The 26,389-nt window shown below is 39.9% G+C and overlaps 1 protein-coding gene across 4 annotated transcripts in view; it reads right to left on the bottom strand.

Annotated features, from left to right (window-relative positions):
* TAMM41 (TAM41 mitochondrial translocator assembly and maintenance homolog) overlaps positions 1 to 26,389 on the bottom strand; it is a 129,753-nt gene that overhangs the window by 35,661 nt on the left and 67,703 nt on the right. For all 4 annotated transcript variants that reach the window (XR_014508484.1, XM_083429227.1, XM_083429228.1 and 1 more), the window contains one exon: positions 18,444 to 18,641. The gene's annotated coding sequence lies outside the window, so the exon portion shown is untranslated. The remainder of the gene's footprint in view (positions 1 to 18,443; positions 18,642 to 26,389) is intronic.

The following is a 26,389-nucleotide window of genomic DNA, read 5'->3' as shown; positions in this document are numbered from 1 at the left end:
ACAGAGCCTAGGGCTTGCCAATCAGAAGGTCAGCGGTTTGAATCCCCATGACGGGGTGAGCTCCCATTGCTTGGTCCCAGCTCCTGCCAACCTAGCAGTTCGAAAGCACATCAAAGTGCAAGTAGATAAATAGGTACCACTCTGGCGGGAAGGTAAACGGCATTTCCGTGTGCTGCTCTGGTTCGCCAGAAGCGGCTTAGTCATGCTGGCCACATGACCCGGAAGCTGTACGCCGGCTCCCTCGGCCAATAAAGCGAGATGAGCGCCGCAACCCCCGAGTCGGTCATGACTGGACCTAATGGTCAGGGGTCCCTTTACCTTTACCCTTTAGGTGAGGTTTAGGCAGCCCCACATAAATCAATAATGTGTCCAGAACCTCCATGATGTTGCAGAGGATTCTGGGATATATTGTTGTTTTCAGTCAGTCAGTAATTTCTGGAAAAAAATATGGCCTTTCAATTTTTGGTCCATCTGGGTGAATATGAATGAGAGTTTCCAGCAAACTAGCAATATTACTTTAGCTGCTGGACCACCTTCCTCTTTATTCAATCAGCAGTTAACACCACTGGGCTGAATCCTTTGTGCTTTCTGTGTCTATAGCAACAGATTAATTCTTTTCTTCACGACCATCTTGTTTGCTTTCATCACCCTGTAATTGTCATTATCTGCTGTTTTCATAGTTGTTACATCACACCGGCTCTTGTAATTATGTAACAGTAGCCCAAAGCCCCCACATGAGGGCTTTGCAATTATGAATATATAATTTCTGTTTTCATCTCAGATTTTTGAAACATTTCAATGAGCAAAACCCTTTGAGGATTCAAAGCCTTTGGCTTCCCAGACCCAGAGTATTCAGTAGCTGTTTCAGGCAGATATTTAATTCCCCAGCATATCAACTCAGACTGGTAATTCATGGCCCATAATCAGGTTGGTCAAGTTTATATTAAGAAATGAGTTTGTAGCTTTTCTACCTTTGTGGCCTGTGTTTTCATTCTGTTATTAAGGCACAGTGTGGTACTAATTAATCATAAATTTAGTTGATTAAAAAAACTTCAGGGCAGCACCATGGGAATAGCCAGGATTTTTGTTAGGGGGGAACAGGATTTGGCTGAGGGGCAGGACTTTTGTTAGAGGGAGCAGAACCAATGTGATTGGTCAGTTAAGTATCTGTTCTTGATGGGGGGGGGTTGGCAGCTGCCCCCCCCCTTGGCTATGCCCATGGGCAGCACCCAGGTTCTACTTGGAAATCTGAAGCAAACTGCATTAGGCAAAACATAACACAGGATGCAACAGGGGGGTTGGCAACTTTGTGGGCATAAGAGGAAGTTCTCAAGAGTGTCATTGCACCCACATGTATCACTCTGGAGACCATAGGTTTCGTTAGTTCCTGGATCCCAAGCTGTGTCGGCCATAAAGATAAGCAGCAGCATTTGTATCTGTAAATGGTGCATGCTGAAGCTGAAAATGCATCATGGACATTATTTAGCTGAACAGCATACAGAATGCAGACTTGTGTGAATCAAGATTCAAGTATTATGACCAGCACATAAAATCCAAACCTATGTGGATCGAGTCTGGTTTCTGAAATCAGAGGCTTTCCAATAGCACATTCCATAATGTGATTTTCATTCACTCATATGCAGACTGTGATGGTGAATTGCTCTGAGGGTTGCATAGCATGTAGTTTAAACAACGTAATGCAGAGTTCTATATTAATCTCTTACACTTCTACCTCAATAGGTATGTGACTAAATGTGAATCTCAAAAGTGGCAAGAATACTTTCCTGATATAATACCCATTTCCCACTCCTTAGCATAGAGAACAAAAATGGTGTGTTTGTGTGTGTGTGTGTGTGTAATAACAGAGTTTTATCCTTGGGCTAAATCCACAGAGGTAGGGAACTATTCCAATAATAAATACTGTATGCTATATGCATCCAGCTGCAATTACAAACAACTACCACTTGATGTCCTCTTTTCTCAAAACTATCATAAATTTTTCAAAACCCTGCTGTTGCTTTTAAGGTTATTTGTGATTCCATTGAAAACACCCTTTTTGTGCTGGATTGGTGTTGCTAGTTTTTGTTGTCATGGTAACATATATGCACTGTATTGTATATACACCATTTAGGGTACATTAGTCCCACTTTACAGCTAATGAATACTGAGGCTAGAAATACATGGCCAGGCCATGGCCAGGTCAGTCAGTAACTCTACGGCACTAGAAGAACAGCTGAGTAATAAAATAATTTCTCAGAGTACAGCTAGCCTGCAACTTACACACAATTGACTCGTGCTCATTCAGCTTTGAGCGCTTGGCAAAAGTATATACATAAATATATAAAGGGGGCAGAAAGTGAGCAGGCAACCAGGCAAAAAAGACTTTGGTAATCCTACCCACCACTGCACCCCATGGGTTCTGACTATATGCGATTTTGGCTTTAGGCATGAACCCTGAAATATTACCCCTACATAATTTGAGGGCTTACTGTATATGCTTTCCTCTCACCACTGAACAAGTGATATTTCCTTTCTTTTCCGTCTCCTGCTTCCCCAAACACATAGGTTTCAGTACCAGTTTGACTATGAACAGCTTCTCCTTCTCCCTCCCCGTATTTTAATGGCATAGTAAGGCCATTCATAGGAGAGGCTCTGTTACAAAAGACACATTTTCATAATCACAGGTGGGCTCACAATCCTTCTCCACCAAAGAAAACCCCCATTCCTAGTCTTGTTCTACTTCCAGCACCCCAATGCATGATCTACTTGCATTTAAGGCTCCAGCACAGTGGAAGAAAGCACTTTTCATTTTGTAGCCTTCATGCTAATGCTTTCTCAAGAAATTGCTGTGGTGGGAAAAGCTGGGGGAGGAAGCAATTATCTTGCCCAAATTCCTCCTGCCCTCCAGGGGGCTGTGAGAAACAGAGAGAGATAGCTGTACAAAAAGCATCTAACAGCACAAACTTTTACACATCTGCTTAGAAGTACATAAACGAGGCCAGATGGCACCACCTGCTTGCATGTACTTTTTAGGCCTAGGACCTGCTGGACTAGTTACAGGCAGGTTACAGATTTAATGAGAAGAGGATAAAATGTAGGTCAGTGTGACTTTAATGGGGCTTCCTCCCAAGTAAGTGAGCCCAGGAGTGGAACTTACTAACGAAGAGAAGACCTTTCAGAGGAGCATGGTCATCAGCAAATGCTTCAGCTTCAATTGCTCCAAAATGCAGCAGACAGAATTGCTGGATGGGGTTCATTTCAGAGCACGTATAACCCCTGCTTTGCCAGTTCGTTTCCAGGCCCATTCAAGGTGATCATATTAGTGTTTAAAGCCCTAAATGATTCAAAGCCCAAATACCCAAAAGAGTGCCTGCTTCCCTACAGACCCTTTTGGGTGCTAAGATCTGCAGAGGATGCCCTCTTGTTGCCCTCAGAAGCTCAGGGTAGCAGCCCAGGAGAGGCTATTTGTGGCCTCCCCTAAGTTGTGGAAATCTCCACAGGCATGGGTCTGATACTTTCATTATACAGCTTTCAGTGAGCTGAAATGTGTATTTTTAGGACCCACCATTTATTTATTTTTGTAATTTTAAGCTTTAATCTGTTTTTAATATGGAAGCTGGCCACTGGTAATATTTATTTACAACCCGCCCCTACTTGTTCTGTCTTGTCCCCGTTCTGTCCTATTCCAGGTCCAAAATGACCAACGCGTTGGACACATGTCAATTGAATGCATGCAAAATGGTCACCGCTTGTATAATGTCTAAACATTCCTATATTGATTTCTATATTATTCTTCAGTAGAAATTCATTGAGTGATTTACATTATAGGCTATTGATGTAATTAGAAATGGTCCTTGTCCTAAAGAGCCATATTTTTAAAAATATATATATAAATAAATTGGCTAGTTCAGTAGACCTTTACCTAAGAGGAAGCACCATTAATCCAATGTGGTTTACTTCTGAGTAGACTGGGCTTTGGCTTGCACAGCAAGAAACTGTTTTAAGAATGTGACATATGGTGTATGCTGGAACAGTAAAGCTGTTTAGAATGTATGACCTTCAGGTGCCTTTGCAGCCGGTATGGTGATTCCCTGTTTGCAATATAGTTGATTCTGCTAACCTGCAAATTCCATTTAATTAGCCTTTAAATCTGAAACACTTCTGCAGAAAGTCTGTTCTTTACCTGCGTTTGGCAACTGCTTTTATTTCTTAGAGAAGCATTGCCTGAAGCCTTACTACTTTTATTAAAGCAGGAGTCTGAGAATTAATGTGTGCTGAGCAAATGGAGCTGTACTGTTGCTTGGTCTGGGAAGAATTACCCTTGTACTTTGAATGGTTGAGCACATTTTGATGTGCCTCCAAATGACCGTAGCAAAGGTATGACCACCTCAGTCAATCTATTATGCCTTGCTCTCAGACTTCATAGGGGCTGCTCAATGAGTGGGGAGAGTGAATGTCCCTTCACCTTGTCACCTATGCAAACACTGTTCCTAGGGCTGTATACTATGATTTACAGTTAGTAGTGGAAGTCAGTTAGCCAAACACAAAATTCTTCAGGAAATCTGAACCCTGTCAAAATAAAGCATCTGTTCTGGTGTGTAGAAACATCAGAAGGGCTATAATTTAAACTGGATGTTCATTTTAGGTGATGGCTGCTTCATTTATGGATTCTTTGGGTTATAAAGATCTACTGTGACTGAAATATTTTAGTGTGAACCTTAAAAAGAAAGAATAAGATCAGAAATTATCAGTGGCTCTCCTAGTCACAGAGAGAGCAGGAAATAAGGGCACATTTCCCTGCCACAACCCAGTGGCAGATGTCTTATTCGGATGACATATTTACAGTGAGCTCTTTTTTCTTGATTGGCTCACTACTGTGCATAATTCCTATTAAATGTCCTCAGGCTGCCACTTGCTTTGGCCTAAACAACAACACAATAGCCTGTAGCAAATCTATGACCTCGATGCCGTCTCCCAGCTGTCTTGCCTTGATTCATGGATGTACTTGTAGACATTTCTGGATAGCTTTTTGTGCAAAACCACTAGCTTACGGTACATTTAAAAGCTTTTTACACTCACAGCTGGACCAAGATAGTTTGTTCCTTGGGGTGAAGAGTGGTATGCCCCACACACACACCCTTTCCACATACCTAGAGTGACAATTTATATCTTATTTCAGTATTGGCAAACAACTGGGGGGCTACCGTGACTGCCCCGTCCTCCACCATTTGCCACCTGAGACAGTTACCTCACTCTGCCTAATGTGGCTGGGGAAACCTAGCTAGATGGGTGGAGTATAAACAACAACAACAACAACAACAACAACACAATCCTATCACTTTAGTTTTGCAGTTTCTTTTAATGCACAGACTAATATTGAAAATCCACTATCCAACAAGGTTTGCCAATCTTTGGGCGTTATTAGATTTGGATGTTATTGCTTTCATGATCCTACAAAACAAAAGCTAGGGTTAATTACTATATACCCTTTACTGAATCGATGTATCTGTTGGAAAGTAAAAGAAAATGAATTTTCAAATTCTACATTGTTTTGTTTCTGCTTTAGGCAAAGGGGGAGGTCTGGAGTATGTGTGCACAGACCCTGAAAATAACCATGCTTTGTAAATCTGGAACATGACAAAAGAGTACATGTCTAACATTTTAATGAAAAGAAGCCTAGGAGACTTTGCTCCTAATTATTTTTTCTTTTACCCCGAATCAAACTGTCTCTCCGATAGAAGATTTTGTTTTGTCTCACAACACTTGTTGAGCTATTAATCCATTGAAATTTTGACTATAAGTACATGCTATGCTTTTTGTATCTCATTTTAATGAAGCAGAGCTGTTGGAAACTCATTGCGTTACTAACTCTATACTAATCCGAGAAACGCACTCCAAGTTGTTGTGAAGTTGCTGCTTTAAATCATTTATCAAATCAGGAGCAAGCATAATACATACCTTATTTAAGAGCCTGGTGCTCTGAATTTCCAAATCAATGTTGTGCATAGCTAAACCAGAAAGTAACACAGAAGGAGGAGCACAATATAAAGTCCATCATTTCAAAGTGAGGCGAAAAGGAAAAATACATTTGTGGAATATTTTGCAATTCTGCACTTCAGACCAATGTACTTAAGCAAACTACAGAAAGTCATGGGGCATAACAACCCAATTTATAGCTTGGCTACAGCATCTGCTTCCTCGATTTCTCTTGCAAGGTAGTTGCAGATTGATTACATTTTTTATAATGTCATGGCTCCAGGAAAAAAAATATGTTTAAAGAAGAACCATTTAAAATGGTAAGTAAAATTATTCTGATGGCACATCAGTCATCAGATGGATGTGATTACGGTCTGTGACCAATTTAGCTCTATGACTCACCTAAGTCAGCTCATTCCTCTCCCTATACTTGCTGCCTTTGGTATCATCTGTGCTCAAGACTGGACACAAAGTTTGATTCTTTTGCATTTCTAACTTCTACTTTTGCATTTCTAACTGATACTATCTGACAGGCCACATAGCTGATAGTTAACATTGGTATTACCGATTCCAATTACCTCACTCTCTACTGATAGTAATGTGTTTTTTTAAAAAAATGAGAGTGAACATACAGTCCTTACTTCAAGGTGTGCAAAAAATGGTTGTCTCTTGGTCACTTTTTAAGAATTGTGACTAGGAGGAGATTTGTTATAGATTATTAGACAATTGAAAGTTAATTATATACAATATTGCAACTCATGTGCCCAACATACAGCCCAGAAAATCAGACAAAACCTTTCCACGATAAAATATGGCACCATGCTCTGGAAACCTTATTTCAGGACGTTTTCTCAGTTTTTGGGGTTTTGTTGTTGTAAATTAAGCATTGTGCTGCCCCTACAGCCTTTATCTTCCCTTAACTTCTTACTCCCACTGCTTCTTCACAGATTAATTTCCCTTTGTCTCTCTCTCTCTCCAGTGCTTATATTTTTTGTTATTGTTGTTCCCCATGAAAAGCTCCCTATTCTTTGTTAAGCAGCTTATCTACGCCTGCTTCAAATTGATTCTCTCTGCACAAAATGGTAAAATCCTGCCCTTTCACTTCTGTCCCATCCCTAAAATCCTAGTTCATGCTCTGCCTTTCTCCCTCCATAACCTCTATAATGTTATCCTCTCTGACCTTGCTTTGTTCAGCCTACTCACCTTTATCCAAAATTCCACTATGAAAATTATTAACCTGCTTCATAATTTAGTTCCCAAAACTGGATCACCATCTCATTGATGTCCAGCACAAGCTCACTATTCTTATTTTTAAAGCTGCCCACAACCTTTTCTATCCAGCCTTCTGGTTTCCTGTTAAAGATCCTTATCTGAAATTTTACTGGAATTGTAACTTCATGAGGGGTAAACTACCATTCAAGGATGCATCCATGTGATCAAGAGATCTCAAGCATATGGAGGTGTCATCTTTTGACCTCATGGATTTAGGATGCTGAAAGGCAGTTGTAGTTTCTGCTTTCAATGCTTTCAATATTTATGGGGCTCACAGGCTTGGGCTGCAATTCTGTACCATGTTTCTTGGGAGTAATGCCACCAAATGCTATGTGATTTACATTTGAGAAGACACATATAGAGTTGCACTATTACAGAAAATGATATGTACAATCACTATAACTTTGGCAAGACAAAAATGTATTTAAGTCTTGATGGGAATTTTGTTTTTTGTGTTTTTTTAAGGAAAGATGATAATTACATTGGCCTAAAGCTCTGAGTATTGTAGGCAATTTGCGTAATTGCACAGGCTTTCCACTCATCACTGTGGTAGGTCTATTCTGGTTGGCAGCATATTTGTTCTTTTAACACAGCATTTAGTAAATCTCTCTTTAAAAAGAAGATACAAACCAAATGATTTCAGCAGCATATAATATAGGTTGTTGTTTTGCTTTTGAGAGCCTTATTATGTAACCATCCAATGAAGACCCTAATAGTCTTTAATGTTAGGAAGCTTCAGTATTGAAGTGCATGATAAACATATCAGCCAACTTGAGCATCTTTCAGGACTGTAATGGATAACTGTCTTTCTAGCATCTAGTTAAGAGTGAAAAACTGCAGCTGAAAACCAGCTAATGAGCTCATTTTGCATTTTTATGGCAAGCCTTCTACTTGATTTGATACTGCACGGTGAACCTAGGTCAGGAGAATAAGAAAATGGAATTGTCTGAGACTTCTGAAGGAACAGCTTGTTGGTGGTCAATTATTAGGACACATGGACTTCAGGCTTCCCATTCTTACTTGTTACTGCTATATATGCAATATATTTGAATTTCTATGGAGTACCATTTGTAATGCAATAGAATACAATATGTAAGAAATAAAAGCAGGAATAATAACAATATTTATAAATCACAGAGTATCTAGCACAGCACAATACAATTTCTCCAGCAGGCAGAAAAATGATGGAGTGATTCACCAAGGCCCTTGGCAATTTCTGGGTGGTAGCGGGGGGTGGTGGGTGGGGTGGAGAGGAGGCATTTGGGAATCACTGCCTTAGAATAAATGTGGGCACACAACCCTCCCGACACCATGAGATATGAAAATGTAACCCGAAGTGGACAGCTTGATGGCACTCCCCTGGCCTTCTGAAAGCTGAGTCACTGCTGCTTCCCAGGAAAGAAACTGAGAGGGGCTCCGGATTAGCTTCGCCAGTCTGTTTTCATCACACCAACCTCCCTATTGCCTCCCCCCCCCCCCCCGCCAGTAAGCATCAGCAACTCTTTATCTTAGGATCACGGGTTTGAGCCCCATGTTGGGCAAAAGATTTTTGCATTGCAGGGGATTTGTCAAGATGGCTCTTGTGGTCCCTTCCAACTCTACAATTCAACCAAGTGAGCACCTCCTGCATCATGCCATTTGCTTCTGATCTCTATGGCCACAAAAGCTTTATTTGTGCGTTATTTTGTTTTTCCAGTTAACTATGATTGCCTCCCAAATGAACATGTAGTGATCTGTTAGTGCCATCTGGTGCTGCAGTGATCTTGAACTGAAGTTGTTTTTAGCAGGCATTATTTTATTTGCAATATTGATTATTTGGATTAGAAGCATAATTTTCTAGCCAGTTTGAAACACTCCCCTGCGGCTCTTTATATGTACAACAGCCTCTAAACTCATTTCAAACTTTGATTTGTTTACCATTCACTGGGTTAATTGGCTGCATCTTAGGAACCAAAGGAGGAATTAAAGCTGAATCTCCTTCAATTAGACCCCTATTTTATGGAAAACTTAGATTCTTCCTGTTACCGCTAGGATCATATTCTGAGCTTCACATAGTTTAGAATTGGGTTACAAATTGTTCAGTAATTTAGGGCTAATTGATTTATAGAAAATGGATGACAATTTTACAGAAAATTTAGGCTATTTAAAGGAATAAGATCTAAAGAATGGTGTTAGGCAGTGTCCTGCCAGTGACCAGAGAATGCTCAGTTAATTCTATCTTGGTCTTTGAATAACAGACTATATTACATGCTATATTCCAAACTGGTTATGAAACTCCCTCCGTTTCAAAAGAGATCTGTCGTGCTGCTTTAATTTCATACCACTCTTGGGCACATGGACACACAGTGCTTTGGATCTAGGACAAGGAAAATAAATACGAAGATTGGAAAGCAATTTTTGTAGGGGCGGGATGACATTTTAGACTACTAGGGCTGTATCCAGTGAAGTCATTCTGTTCGTGCAATGACTTCTACCTGTGCAATGAGACTTTTGCTTTTGCGCTCCTTTCTCCATGTGCTCCTCTCCCACAATTTGTTCTGGGCATTCTTCAACCCACCAGAGCACATTGGGGGGGAGGGGGATGCACAGGGCAAGTAGAAGTCTTTGTGCTAATGGGATGACTTTGTTGGCTACAACCCTTTGTCCCTATATTTAGAATAGCAATAAACCCACTGGAAAGTTAAGTCTGATTTGCAGCACAAAAGCAGTAATGTAACGTCACAAGACCACCAGCTTGAGGACTACCTGCCGCAATGTTAACAATATTATTGTCTACCACCAGTTCATGATCCTAACTCATGTCTTTCAGCAACAATAATTACACTTAAATTGAAAAGGAAGAGGCAGCAGGGCTAGAATTCCGCAGAAAAATACCGTACCTGAAACATTCAGGTACAGGAGCACATGGGACAGCTCACTGCCTCAAATCCAAGAGCTCTGATTTAGCCGGCTTACTTATTTGGGCTGATAATGCTCAGCAGTGTTAACAGTGCATCATCTCACTTTCCTGAGATTAAGTTTGGAGTTCTTTCCCAGTTGTGTATTTGAAAAATAAGCATAGGGGTTCTAGCCTTTCAAGACATTTTGTCCATCATTTCAGCGAAACATCCATTAATACAGTGACTCCATTACCAGACATCTGTAGAGTCAAGTCACTGGTAAGAGAGGTTCTTCTGACCTTGCTACAATTATAAACAATATATGAACTCACTAGAAGTTGGAGAGGCGATGTCAATGAGAGATTTGTGTGAGCAATTACAGTACCTGTGGCATCAGCAAGACTGACTCCTCATTCTGCTTATCTTTTTCACTCTTATTTTCATTATCTTATTTGCTTTGCCCATGATTTAAAACTCTGTTAATTCCAAATGCAGCTCAGGTTGCAGGGCCAGTAGTTTCCATCATCTTGTAAAGAATGAGGAAGATAAATCCAGTAAACATGACATCGGAGTACAAATATGATTATATAACCTCACATTCCCAAATGGCTAAATAATTTCCAGTGCAGTCCTACCAACATTAACTCAGAAATAGGTTCAATAAGTACCTACATGTATAAAATACTATCCCAGTCTCTGAAGCACTATTGGGCTCATGTCTCACACCCACTAGACCATGGGTAGGCAAACTAAGGCCTGGGGGCCTGATCCGGCCCAATCGCCTTATAAATCTGGCCTGCAGACGGTCCGGGAATCAGCGTGTTTTTACATGAGTAGAATGTGTGCTTTTATTAAAAATGCACCTCTGGGTTATTTGTGGGGCATAGGAATTTGTTCATTTCCCCCCCCAAAAAATATAGTCTGGCCCCCCACAAGGTCTGAGGGACAGTGGGCCGGCCCCCTGCTGAAAAAGTTTGCTCATCCCTGTACTAGACTGTCTAATAATACTACTCTCACCTGAGAGGGGTCCAGTTTTATATCAGAGCAGACTCTCACCAGCAAATATAAAACTACTTCCATCCACAATAAGAGTGCTTTGATGAACCGTGAATCTTGATACATTGATCAAACTTGTTGTCAATTCTAGTTCTGAGTCTGAGAGCAAAACTAAAAAGTGATAGCAACAGATCCATTTGTTTAAGCATGGAACTCCCAGTCACGTAGAAAACAGTCTGGTGGGGGATGTTTGGCTTGAGAACTTGTAAGAATAATTTCTTTTTCTTTTTTTCTTGAGCAAAGATGACTGAATAAGTGTTCTTTTTCAAAAGCAAAGAGATTTGTGTAGGTGGCTGTAGAAGCTTTTGTTTTGTCAGTATTTCTGCTTGGAAAAGTTTAACAAGCCTCACAATAAAATTCCATTAGATGGAGCTGAGGTCATGCGGCTGGTTTCCCCCCCCCACCACCCATTTTTGTTGTTCTTATGGGTATCAAAGATCTTTTATTTCCTGGCGAAACTTATTTTATGCTTTGTGACAGAAAGGAAAATAAAATAAACTAGCACCGCAGTCACTGGCTTATGGCCTTTGCCAGGGGCTATAAATGGTTTTACTGTCAATTCATTACCACAATTAGTGTGAAAAACAAATTATCTCAAGTTTGTGCTAGTTAGGAGTAATAGGCCACTTGTGAACTCTAGATTACTAGATCTCAGCCAGAGTGGGATTATATCAAGAGCAAGGACGCAGCATATACAAGAGGCATATACTTCAGGCCAAATTCAATAAACCTCCACTCAAGCCAAATTCCCCCACAACCCAGTCCAGCTACTAGGTACCACCTTCCTTTGAGACCAAAGCTCCTCCTGTTGTAATTTTGGCTGCTTAGAAAATATATAGCTGATTTTAACAATCTATTTGTGTAACCTTCCCATGATACTTTGGGGAAGCCATTTAAATGCATGGTGTGAATCTGCCCTCAGAGTACAAAGATGCAAATATTTCACAACAAATAGCAAAAATTAAAAGCACCATTATCACCTCATTCATTTTCCAGAATAAAGAAAGTCCATCAGTTAGTTGCTCTATCAGTGGCAGATGGCTTCACCACTTCTGCTCCCAGATCTGCACTCCTCCTTATTTCTGTTCTACTGCACCTCTGGAATCTCAGTAGAACAAGTGATTGAGGATGAGAACAAGCTACTCCTTAATTTCCCTGGAGGAAGTTTCTCCAAGTCACTGTTGCAGCACTTTGGCAGAACAGTGTGAAGAAGCCTTGGCTACACTGTGCACATTCGGTTCCTTTTCAGAAGCATCTGTTCTCAGTTACATTAAGATGTCACATTGGAATGAAATACAAAAGGTCTTCAGTTTCCTTTTCACTATTTTATAGAATGAATGTGTCACTCGCCATCGAACAAGTTGGAAAAGGATTCAGACCAATTGAATTAGCTCCAGTTCCACCTTACATAGACTCCTTTCCAGAGTCAGTCATCTTTGACACTGCCCATGGCCTAGGTAAGCTTAACCAATGCTAGGCAGTGTTTCTTTTAAACAGCTGCTAAATCCTGTGTTTTTTGCCCTTGACATTGCACATACAGTTGAAAGCTTGGATAGGAATACATATTCAAGACCCATGTTTATTTTGCATTAACTACTTCTGACAAGCAGGTCATGCAACCGTTATTCTTTCTCTAGCATAATCTGGTTTTTACAAATTCATAGCACAATGTTACTCATGTTTACTCAAACGTAACTTCCATTGATTCAAATGGGACTTATTCCTGTTAATAAACAAACATAGGTTTATTACCATTGTTATATAATGTCAGTGTCTAGTTTAAAAGCTATGCTTTCCTCTCTGTCTGAAAGCAGTCAGGCCTAGCAATAAAGGGTATTGTAAAAATAAAATGTGATTTACCTAGATCAGATGTTTGTAAGGCAGGTTATAGCTCTGTTTACAACTGAAAACAATGTGACAAGCCATTGTTGCTCATGGTGCATATATTCATTGATTTATCCCACCATCATTCCTCTGATCAGAGTTCTTAGGATCTCATCATGCTTTAAAAACCCACAAAACCTGTTTGAGCAGAGACAGTGGTGGGGCCAAAAAAATTAGAGTGTGTTCCTTCAGCAATGCTGGCTTCTGCTGCCTGTGTCACTGCCTTAGGTTCTTAAATTTTGCAGTCTAAATGCTTGCTGTATTATGTCCCTGCTTTGTTGAGAGATAAAAAAGCTTCACTTTGATTTGTTCACTCCTAATTAACTCCCCCCCTGCAACAGTCTAAATTAATAAGATTTGAACATTTAATTTGAGAATACTAAAAAGAAAAGAAAAAAAGCTGTCAGCTATTACAAAGAGGACAAATAAATAGGTACATTATGAACACACAGTAGAGACTTTTGTCTTGCTCCCAAATGATGCCAATTAAGCTTTTATGGGAGAAGGACATCATGGTGAACAGCACCAGACCTTATATTGGCTTTTAATATGTGCTCTCTAATTACAATAACAGGCTTGGGTGGTGGTGATGGTTGTTTGTTTTGTAATGACCACAACTCTGTCACAGTATTTTGTGCCCAATATTTTTTTCAACACAAAAGCAACAGAATGATTTATTTCCAAAAATTGATAAAAAACAAAACCCAGAACATCCCACAATGCCTGCAGCGATGTTTGTTCCCTTCATGATTTACCTCTATCATTGTTCTATGACTTTACCTCATCCTTGTAATATTTTGACAGCACAGTCCAAACCTGGTTTAGTCAGAACTTCAGAAGGAAGTCCCAGAATGCACAACAGGACTTGCTCCCATGTAAATGTGAACAGGATTGCACCCAGAATCATATCTAAACCTCCAGTATGTGGATTGTGCTTATAGATTTAGAGGTGGGGGGGGGGGGCTTCTTAATTGTTTACTAGTTTCCTGAAAATAAAGGACTAACAATAGCCAAGTTATTAGAAAGCAAATCCAAACAATAATCTGGGCAATAACAAATGAAAATTTACCACAGCACTCTCTATGTGCTGAAGAACAAAGCTCAGTTGTCAGGTAATGTCTAATTTATGTATTTAGGGTGAGTCTTTCATTTAAAAAATAAATCCTCCAGCATAAATGATTTTCTAGCTTTGTAGCATGTAATTATGTTGAGGTTTTTCCTCTGGGCTGGAGGAATTAGAGAAGCTGGAGGAAAGTGAGGCAGTCTGCAATCCAAAATGCTTGTGATAAAACTTGGATGTAGAGCAGAATACAAAACAGGCGTGGCAGCTGAACTGTACTCTCTTGCTTAAAATGATGTTTCTAAAAGGTTCTGCAAACATAAAACTAAACGTCCACCAGCACAGCATTTTTGATGCATATCTGAAATACAAAGCTCACTGTAAACGGAAACATTCAGATTCTTCTTTTGTACTACAGGAAAAAAAAAGGTGGCTGTTTATATGCAACCCCAATCTTCAAGAGAGCACCATCCATTTTGAAAATGTCAATACTATATTTCAGAAAGAGCTACTGCTGCCTTAATTTGGATCCCTTAAAAGATTTGCATCAGTGTGTTTGCAGTTGTGGCTTTATTGATTTCAAAAGGTCCCCTTTCATCCATCTGCACTTCTTTTCCCAACTGAATTTTATATATAGAAGTGCTATTCATATGCTGGTTCTGTTTCCCCTTCCTTCAGGCAGTGGAGAGATGCCTGAGCAGACTTAGCCACAGAGCTGTCAAACGCTATATGGGCCTATGGGTCTTAAACGCACTATCCTCAGAGTGAGATTGAAGCATAGCTATCTGTTCAATAATGCTATTCTGGTTGGTTGTTGTTTTTTTTAACAGTTTACTCAACTTGGCTGTTTAAGTGATACTTCTGTTCCTATAGCAACTCTTAAAATTTCAGGAAATGTCTACAGTAAGTAGATCTAAATTGCAACTATTAATCCACGGCAATGGGGGTGGGGGAGTGGACTTAGCTTTTTTTTAAAAAGAGAAACCTGTAGTACATAAAGAGCAAGTGTAGTAGTCTAAGACTTAAGCAGAGAGTTAGTTTAGCTATCACAAAACATCACAGCATTGTCATCTCTAAGGCTTGGAACAAAAGGTCACTGAAGTTCTTCTACGTGTTGCGTTATCATGTCCTCTTGGGACAATCTAGAAGCAAAGAGTTGCTCATTTGGGGCCTATTAGGATGGATTCCTGATGGCTCTATGGGGGTTATCATGGCTAATGGTTCTGTTGAATTTCTGGCTGACTTCCCTCTTGAATGGGGAAATGGCCCAGGAAGCTGGCACACAATCGTTTCTCAGAGCTTTTCAAGAGTCCAATTAACTTCCTGGATTTATGGGGAGATGGGAATGGCTGCAGCAATAGGAGAAGAAAACCCCAAGACTTCACAAATCATCACCTAAATTTGTCCAGTGCTGTATGTATGTGTGAGTATGCAAATTTGAGTCATGGACTTGAGAATGGATCTTTAAAGTATATAACCCTTGGACAATTATTCATTTTTACGGGGCATGGTGCTCAAGCATATACTGGCAACTCAGCTTGGCTGCCCCATATGCTTGTTTCTTTATTTTGGAAAAAAAACATGGTTCAATTCCAACATCATTTCAACAACTATAAATGTTCATGTTGTTTCTCTTCTCCATGTTCCATTATTTATGCGGTTTGACAATTAGAATTGCTTCTGACAGAAAAAAACTACAATAAGACATACCATAAAATATTTTTTGCTAATAGTGTTATGTCTACTTTTGTATTTAAGGACATACTCAAAATGCTTTTAAAAAAACTCCATCCTACTTCTTCAAAGAATAAATGTCTCTGAAACAGATAAAGAGCAAAAGGAATTTACCTCTTATAGTGATTGCTCCTGTTTATTTATATTCAATCTTTTGGCCTCCAAAGCAGCTCACAAAAAATAACATACAGATACAAAAAATAAAATAAAAAATATCAAGCTCAAAAAAATTCAAGCAAACCAAAGCTAAAGACAGTTATATATAAAAAAATCTTTTTCTAGCCAAATGCAATAATATTCCTGCCAGAATGACAAAAGGCAGCTCCCACAAAGATGCCAGCGGGAAAAAGAGAAAATAATTTGGCAGCTTCTCCTGATAAGGATGCCAGGCAGTCGGGTGGGTCAAGGAAGGTGGAAAAGTTTTTCCGTTGGTGGTTCCAGCACAGTCTCCTACAGCAGTCCCCTGAGAGATGACTACCCTAGTCCCCTCCTGCTTGTGATGCATTGCAAAAGTAACTTTTCTTTTTTGTATGGAGCATTTGAGCACTCTTTAATAGCTTGTGTTGCACTGACGTCTGATGCATTTATTTGCTTACTCTTGTTATTTACCTACTTACTGTATTTATATCTTATACTTTTGGTCTGGAAGAACCCCGAAGGCACCCTGCAAGCAAATTAAAAAATACAAAAGTAAAACAATATACAATAAAGCAACAAAAAGCAATAAAAATACATAAAAGCAAAGCAAAACAGCAGCATTACAATAAAAACCATATCCATCAGCCCAAAGCATCAGAAGCTAGAAGCTGTTACAGCACTAAATGGATCATAAAAAGTGTTCTTAAAAAAAAAAAAGAGTTTAAGCAGGTTGTGTAACTGAAGATTTTAATCTCACGAGGATTATATTTATAGAAAAACTGCAATATGCAGTAGAATCCTAAATGTATATTTGTTACAAGTTCCATTGGATCCAGCACCGCTTACTCCCAAATGAATACACAGGATCACACACTCAAACATGCTGAGAAAAAGATAGGGAAGAGTAGCGGTGTGGGATGTAAGCATTATTTGGTAAATGAGATATGGGTCTTTAATTCAGAACCACAACTGATGTGTTTTGGGGTCCAGTTTTGTAGGGTTGCATTGCCTTGATCCATGCTGAAAGTAAATGTGCTGAAGCTTCTAAGTGAATAGTGAAGATGGTGAGGGAACAGATCCCTTTGTCCAACTGTGCAAGACTTTGGGATCTTCGGCAGGGACAGATGAAGCAATTTGGTGTGTTTGGGATTTTGACAGGGGGCTATCCTCTGCAGAGCAATTTATTCAATGTCGAAAGTGTTGACTCCACCTTTTAAAGTCTGATTAAGAAAAACAATTGATCATGTATTATGGGATGCAACAATGAAAAGAAGAACTCTCTTCTGCAACCTGATTTACATAGACACTGACAATTTATCTTTGGGAACTCACTTTGGAACAGAAACCTTTGGGGTCTACTGTTGACAATTTTGTGGAAGTTCTTACAAGATATGATTAGTTGTGATTGAAAAGTTGTAGCATTATAGTCAGTACGTACATGGTGGTGGTAATAAGGCCTCTCCCCTTGGCCTTGCAGTGACATTAACCCCTGATAAGAAGTTAGGGTAGGGATAGGAAATCTACTGCCCCCGTATGTGCACCGGGGTCAAGAAGCATATACACACACCCAGGGAAGGAGGCTGAAATTTGAAGATATGTGTACAAGCATAATAATCATCATCATTATCATTATCATTATTATTATTTGTATACCGTTCTATATCTGCAGGTCCCAGGGCAGAATATAAAAGCACAATATAAAATCACAAAATACATAATAAAAATTAAAACCTCCCAATAACAACCCAATAGTAAGAAAGAAAAACAATAATTCTTATGCTTATAAGAATATCCTTCACAGTTTGCTAAAGAACAAAACACAGAACTGACTTTGATCAGGGATAGATACCAAATAATAGTTGATAAATAGCATCAGTTGGAGTATACAAATTAGTTACACGTATTAAAAGGGGAAAGGGGGTGGTGGAGAGAGATGCATAAGCGAGTACAGTGGTACCTTGGTTTACGAACGTAATCCGTTCCGGAAGTCCGTTCTTAAACCAAAGCATTCTTAAACCAAGGTGTGCTTTCCCATAGCAGCGGCGGACTCAATTTACAAACAGAACACACTCAATAGGAAGTGAAACCTGTTCTGCTTCCAAGGCAAAGTTCAAAAACCAAAACACCTACTTCCGGGTTTGCAGCGTTCTTAATCCAAGTTGTTCATAAACTAAGCTGTTCTTAAACCAAGGTACCAATGTATTGCATAGAGAAAGAGAGAGGGTACAAAGGAATATGCTGAAAAATTGTACAAAAGCAATCCAAATTTTTCATATTCTTTCAGCTCCTGATTGTAGCATTGTAGCTTAACCAACATGCCTGGGGTTGGTTTGATGTGTTTTGCTTATAATCCAGAATGTATCAGCCAGGTGGCAGGGTAAAATATATACTAGGATGTCATAGCCCTGCTTTTGTAGTTCTTGAACATGAATACTCCTACTTACTTCATCAAAGTGATGAAGAGATTTCCCCTCTTGGTTCTAGCTGCTGGCAGCTCTTCAGAACTTCTTCCCACTGATTAGGTCTTGCACTTGTTCTTCCATGGCCTTAATAGCGCTCTTCAATATTTAAAGCCAGCAAACCTGTGCAGATATCAATATTTCAAAGCAAGGCAGCAGCCGCATTGCCACTAGGCAAGAAGCCTGGAAAAAACAAAACAATTTGATTTCTTTTATACATGCACTGGAAACCTGGGATTTTAATAACATTTCAGAGTTTAGGCGTAATATATAATTATAGATTATATGTCGAATATTGCTTCAATAAAAATTGATTCAAGAAAATAGGATTATTATTATTGCAGCAGGGGGGGAAACCTGATTTAATTTGATGTGAATATGCTTATGCCTAGAGGGTGTTTGATGTTTCCTGATCTCCACGGTTCACAATGCTTTTGTGCCCATGTAATGAAAATGTATACTCATAAATCATTTTAGTGTGCCATGTGCACACTTTCCTGTTTTGATCTTTATGTGCCTTGTTCGGTTGATACTCAGTGGGTATTTAAATGTTCCTACTTGATGTCTGCTGCACTAAAAAGTGGTTTACACAATGCATTCCCAGAGTAATCAGTTTTACTTTGGATATTGTTTTCTTGAGAACACCGCAGCCAGAGAATGCTCCGGGGCAAAGTAAATAGGGAAAATGGACATTTAGAATCATTTAGGGACTTTCCAGTAAACAGAATGAGATAAAAGATATACAATCACAAGTATATTTTTATATAAAAGTGACATTAGTGGGGATTTTTTAGCACTGTTCAATGCACAAAGTAAGTAAGTAAAGCAGATATGCAATATTTCTGTAGATATTTCATAAGCTTAGCCTACAAATGGAGAGTAGTACTTTTGGTGGGTGACACAGTGTTCCTTCTAGGGTAGTTTGTCCAGCTTTTATCTCAGCTGCACTCAGCTCTCATCTGTGGCTCCTAGAAGCCGTCAGCATGCTACAGCAGCCACACCCCAGGAAGAGTTTTGACTGCCTAGCTAAACCAGCTAAACCAGCCAGCAGGTCTCAAACCCTGAGTGAATTAGGAACTCTCCCTGCATGTGAAGGCAGGATCTGGCAGATTAAACCAATAGTTGGTCTGCTAGTCATGCTGTAGACTGTGAGGGGCAGATGGAACTCATCAACCTGGGAAAGTAGCCCATCTAGGAGAAGGAAAACTCTGATCCTAAACCTCAGCTGCCTTGCAGGATATTTTGGGAGAAAGAAAAGGCTATGCAGTAAACCCAAAACAAATCCGGAGTGAAGTCCTTAAGATGGTAGGATGGCCCCTTGTACACCTTCTTCAAGGCAGCCCAGGACCTTCATACACACTGTCCAGGTTTACGCTCCAGGGAAGTCACTTCGGTGCTTCTAACACAGTTGTTTGACTTCACCCCTGGAGTAACACTCCATTGTCTCTTGAGACGGATTGATGCCAACAACAAGACTACAAATGTTTCTTCTCAGAAATTCAGTTTCACAAGCTATAAAGTTAATGACAGAGCTGCTGTTCAGGAGAAATAATGATTACTGTAACTAAGCACCTGAAGATTTTATATTCTGAATGAGCAACTGAACCTTTAAAGGGAAATATGTGAACAGGGAAACATTTGCAAAGAAATAGGAATGACAATTAAATGGAATTTCTGAGAAAATGGAAGAAGACGAACATATGTATAACCTGCTGCCTACTCTCTGTCATGGCCTCCCAATATACTAGAAAAGGGTGGGAGATGCAAAGAATACAGTAATCCAAGCCAACATCATCCCATCCAAGGAGCCAAATATATGCTGACTGGCTTGAATGATTACTTGGAAGGGTTTTCCATTTTCTGCCATGGAGTGACCCATATTAATCCTGAAAGTTGTTGTAAATTGTGAAGCCTTGAGGAAAGGCCGTAGCTCAGTAGCTCTGCTTTGCATGCAGAAGGTCCCAGATTTAATCACTTGGCATTTCCAGGTAGGGCTATGGAGAACGACCCTGCCAAAGATCCAGTGCCAATCAGCACAGGAAGCACTGAGCTAGATGGGTCAGTGGCCTGACTCAATATAATGCAGCTTCGTATGCACCTATATTAACACTTTCATATAAGCAAAGCTCATTTTCCAGGTGGGTATGATGATAACCTAGAAAATCTTAAATTCATGGATTTCTTACTTTGGAATTACATTGACTGTGATTTTTCTGTACTTGCTTTGCTTTGAAAGACTAACCTGCCTTCAATCCTATGTACACTGGACATGCATTCTTAATTTTGGAGCCCCTGAAGTCACACAACTGAGCTGTGTATCTTGGAAGTTGAATGACTTATGCAAAGTAAGAAGATACATGCATATTTTACTTGTGCAAATTGGTCTGTTACTAGAAAAACAAATTGCGCTGCTTTTGTTTCCATGTTGTCCTCCTGGATGAGAGCAAGCTTTTCTGGATCTCATAACCGTGATTAGTTAAATAAAGAAAACTGCAACATAAAATGAATTATAATCCTAAACGCACCACCTAAAGAAGCTGAATATGGGAACATTCAGGACAGACAGGGAAAAAAAGAGCACTTCTTCATATACTACATAGGTAAACTATGGCGTTCACTCCCATAAGAAGCAGCAACGGACACCAATCTAGGGCTCACCCACATTTACCTTTTGCCCCACACTTTCTAGGCACTGGTCCACAATTTAAAGCACCATGTCTGAGCCCCTCCCTCTTTTTTGCCCCAGCACTTTCTCCGCGAAAACCCACTAAACAAAGCTGAATCAGAACAAATGGCAATTAAGGTTTCCCACAGATTGCTTTTTGATCTGATTCAGCAGTGAAGAGTGTAAGTGTGTTTTTGCAGGGAAAGTGCAGGAACAGAAAAAAGCGTGGTTCCAGGGGGAAGTCTGGATGAGCCCTTAGATGGCTTCAGAAGAGTATTGGACAAATTAAGGGACAGTAAGTATCAATGGCTACTAGTCTTATGAACATGTGCTATCTCCAGTATTGGAGGCAATCTGGGCTCTGAATCTGAGTTACTGGAGAACATGAAGGGGTGAGCAAGTGCTATTGGGCTCATATACTTGGCTTCCCATAAGCATCAGGGAGGAGAGGGCAGAAATGTTTGAGCTGGACGGGCAATCTGCTTAGCACTATTTTTAATTCCTCCCTTTGTGTTGTTAAATTCCAGATTTTAAGATGGCAAAAACTGGAGGGGGGGGGGGAATACGTAAAGCTCTATGTAATAAAACGTCACCAAACTCATTAACCAATAATGCCTGACTATATATTTTGCTCTGTAGTTTGATTTGAAATCAAGGTCTTGGTCCGTGGTGTTTCACCTACCTAGTTTCAAGGTATGCAGAAGCAGCCACTTGCATCTGTTACGAACAGCTGAACTGCAAGAATTACACTCTTAGGGATTTGTAGATCATTCCACTGGGCATGTAAAAGTGCCCTCTCTCTTGCCCTATAAAATATTTTATTGTTGGAAATGCTATTGAACTCCTGGGGAAAATGAAGTAATCACATATTTCATGAAGGATAGCTTGCCCACTTTCCCAGGTATGAAAGCTATATTACAAACCATTTTTCATTCGCCTATGAAAGCAGATATGGCATTATTAGGTGCTTGCATCTCTTTCTTATTGAGCCTCTGTTTTTATTTCCATACAGCTATATTATTCTTACTTCTACTGCTGTTTATCCACAGAATGTTAATCCATTCCCAGGAAAGTCCTACAATTATTTGTGGTTTTGCAGCAATCATCATGGATAAGCAATGCAGAGCTATGGAGAGTAGCTGAGCCAAAATTTTCCACAAACAACTTACATCCACAGCAGAAATCTGAACAATCGGATAAATCAAGGTATCTTGCCCAGACTTGTTTAAAAGAACAATCCTTTACCCGTGATCCACTGAAGAGCCATAAAATATGACAATACAAGATGGTGACCAGTGCAGCCATTCTGCTGGTGAAGCGAAGTCAACAGAATGGTTTAAACGGGGGTGGGAGGGATCATGGGCAGGATGGAAGTGGCATAGTAGAGAAATAAACTTATGTGGAGTGTAAAACTGCAGTCAAGTACAATATTCCTAAAGTGGACATGTTAGGGGATGTTTTGTGCCACTCAGGATAAGACTTCCTGTTTCCTCCTGAGCTAGGACAGACTTCCACTACATGTGACTTGAAGAGGGTGCGGTCTGTTGTACTAGCATGGAGGAGCACACGGCCTGCATGTTCTGATCAGTGTGTGTGTTCTCCTTTTTGTATGCTGCTATGTGTTTGGACAAGTGACTGCTTAGTCACAGTCACTTGGGACTAACTTCTTTATGGAATAGTTCTAGTTGTTATGTAACCTAAGCCTGCCTTCAGGGATATGTCTGTGAACCTGAATGAATCTGTGAGTAAACTACTTTTATATTAACGTTAATCAGATTCTTGTGTTTATTCTTTTTAAGAGGGATTAGAAGGGATTTTACCAGGAAGGAATCTTTAATAGTAAGACTCAGATGAGTCCGCAACAAGCTGATAGCTGCATAATTTAAAAAGGGGGGATGTTTGGAACTCTGCTAGGATATGGAACTTGCTAGCGCAAGTTAGGAAGGATATCATTAAATAATATATCCTCTCCTGCCTCCCGCCTCCCTAAACATCCCCCCAACTTATACTATATTATGTACTCTACATGAGGAGGCAGCATGCTGCCCTCCCCATGTTTCTTGACTACAACTCCCATCTCCAATACCATTGGCCATGTTGGCCAGGACTAGTGGGCACTGTAGTCCACAACATCTGGAAGGCACCACATGGCCTACCCTTATTATAGTCATGTTCGCATCTCTTCACTATTCATTGGCCGCAGACCAGGCACAAACAGTTTACCTCCCATTGCACAAAACTGAGTGGGTAATTAAATAGCCACGCCCATGATGATGACCACTCTGCCCATGTCACCATAACATGCATACGGCTTTGTGTTTCCAACTCAAGACCTATTGAAGAACATCTCATCCAGTTCAGTCTTTGAAAAACAGCTTTGAAAAACTTTTTCATATTCTCCAGTGTGCTATCCTTGCCATTGTGGTGACACAGGGTTGCCATTCTGTGATTGGACTTACGCTACTTGATGAACAGTTCATTTATCCAGTCTGTATAACATTGATTGCACATGTAACTTATTAAGATACAGTTGTACATTTATCCACTCCATGTTTACAGTATCTCCAGGCTTTGCTTTGCACATGGCACCTTAGTATGTTTGTTGCTTGAATGGTTACAAGTCTATCTCTATTCCAGTTATTATTCTAGTAAATTTGATTTTATATTTATAAGCCAGTTTGTGGTGTTGTTGTTTTGTCTCTACTTGCAGCCAAACAGAAAGTTATGTAGCTTCTCATAATTATTTCTCTGTAGTTTTGCCACACTAACTTTACAGCAAATGCTACATCATTTCTGTTCAGAAGTCTAAGAACCCAGGAAAACATGGAAGACTTGTCTATCTCCAGCTATGCAGTATAAGAGCAAGGGTGAATCATGGCATAGCGGGCTTCTGAAGAATATGCTAAGATTTGCCCTAGAATAAATGATTATGCAATGTGTACTTGGGGAAACAGACACATAAATACATCTAAGAGCCTGTGAGTCATACAGGATGCTAATAGGATCCCCAGACAATTGCACCCTAAAGAAAGATAAAGGGGGGGCTAAAATTATGAAAAATGAATAATTTAATAAACTGATAGGTACAGCAAGAGCACTCTGACAAGACGTTAAGACACACACCATTTCTAATATAAGTATTTTGACAGAAGAAATCACTCAAAATAATCTGATCTCATTAAACACGTATTTTCTGTACTTCACTGGCATACTTAAAATTTAAGAATGTTTGAAAAACACTTTTTCTTTTCTTTTTGCACTTTGTGTTCTGTGCCATATGGGATGAAAACTGCCACCTCCAGAATGTTCATCCCTTTATTTACTAATTAAAAAGCAACGCCCACCTAGTTCATATGCTTATTCCACAGAAAGGAAGTACTGTACTTGTGTGTGTGTGTGTGTATATATATATATAATCCTCCTTGCGAAGATAATATCAGAAAGTAGAGGCGCAGGTGTTGTTTTTTAAATGGGAAAAGATTTAATAATTTATTTACTTCTGCAGCATACAATGGACTCCTATTGACTCTTCTTGGAAACATACATTAATTAATTTCAGCCAACCGTGCAAGTCAAAAGAGGGGAGATGTCACTCAGAGAGTGGCAGCTTTGTGCTTCATCCGTTTCCACTCTGTTATTTGTTGCAGATGATTACAGCTATAAACGCATGCCTATAAAACTGGAGACTGGGTTTACAAGTATGCACATCCAGTGCTGCAGTTTGCACTCTCAACCTATCCTAGATGCAAACTATGATGCAGGCATGCCAACTCCTAGGGGTGGAGGTGTCTTCAGCCCCCTCAGTATGGGCTGGCAGGGGGCCAAGCCCCCTCAATGTTGAAGGGGCAAAGGAGGCCAAGTGCAGGGCTGAGCATACTGTGTTTCAGTGGCTGGCTGCTTCTGAGCATAAGAGAGGAAGCCAAGCCATGCCACACTGAGCTCTGCACCTGGCCTCCTTTCAATAATGCAACATTGCCCCCCCCCCCAATCTTAGACCAAGACTGAGGTTGCAATGAAATAATATTTGCAATGGAATAATCTTGGACTCTAAAACTGAAATAATAGTTTTAGGTGAGTAGTCTCATTTTACATTGTCTTTCCAGAAATAATTGTTGTGTGACTTAAGGAGAGTATTTCGGTTCCTTGATACCAACAACTTCTGAAAAACAGTAAGAATAATCTCTCGTTTGCAAGCAACATTCCCTGCTACTGTAAATTTTAATGAAACATGCCATAGCATCTTGTGTATTTGACCTGACAGCAGCCTGTTAGCCTTTCTGCCAAGCTAAAGACTTGGGTCATCCAATAATTGAGGCCACATTTATATGGCTACGGCAAACAGATATTAATTGAGAAACAGACTATAGCAAACTGTACCACTTCTAACAAGATTCTCTGTACAAAATAAACAAACAAACCCTGGTCTGAATTAATTCCAAGTCTAAACAGAAAATTAGCATTGGGGGCGGGGGGAGTAATTCAGGGAGTTTTCCAGTGAAAACTGAGAGGACTCTAAATCCTCACATGCTAACTGTCATGGACATTAGCAACCCAGAAAGCCTAGCATGGAGTGGGCATGGTAAACACATGTGGGATTTAAGGGGGCAGGGCTGCTGTAGATGCCTCCATACCCCTAGTCTGCATCTTTGTTTTGCTCTTCTTCATCAGCATCCACTAATTAGTATCATCCCACTTTCTTCTCCAAAATGGTTCCTGGGGAACTTGGAGCTTCAATAAAAGGATACCAGTTAAAGAACAGACAGCAGTTAAAATGGGATTATGCCTTATCAAAAGTTGTTTTATCTGAAAATAACTATTCAGCCAGCCAACTGGTTAAGAAGCACTGATTGCCTTGCAAATGCAAAATTCCCCAGCGGGTTTCTTGTCGTTTTCAGAATGAGGACTGGACTGACCTGAGAGTGAGTCTGTATTAACATTCTTAGGGTTGATAGGGCTTCTAATTGGATCTCTCTTTTGCTACAGTTTAGGTCTTACATTGTCCTTTCTTACTTTTCCTATTATACATAATGCTGGAAATGGAGAAGGCAGGAAGTCACAATATCCTTTGTTTAGCCAGGCCACTGCAGAATCTTTATTGAATACTGTCTGTTGAATCTAAACAGAGGCTGAACAACCACAAACCGAGAAGATTCATTCATTAAACAAAAGCAAATGTCCATCTAATTAAAGTAGGTACTATTAGGAGTTATTGTTACTTTCAATGGTCATTGCTCTAGATGGAGGATTATAGTGAAAATAGACTGCA

This window comes from Podarcis tiliguerta, assembly GCF_965153285.1.
Source record: "Podarcis tiliguerta genome assembly, chromosome: 2".
Lineage (NCBI taxonomy): Eukaryota > Metazoa > Chordata > Lepidosauria > Squamata > Lacertidae > Podarcis > Podarcis tiliguerta.
The sequence above is the reverse complement of the archived record's forward strand: the minus strand, read 5'-3'. Positions and strand labels throughout refer to the sequence as shown.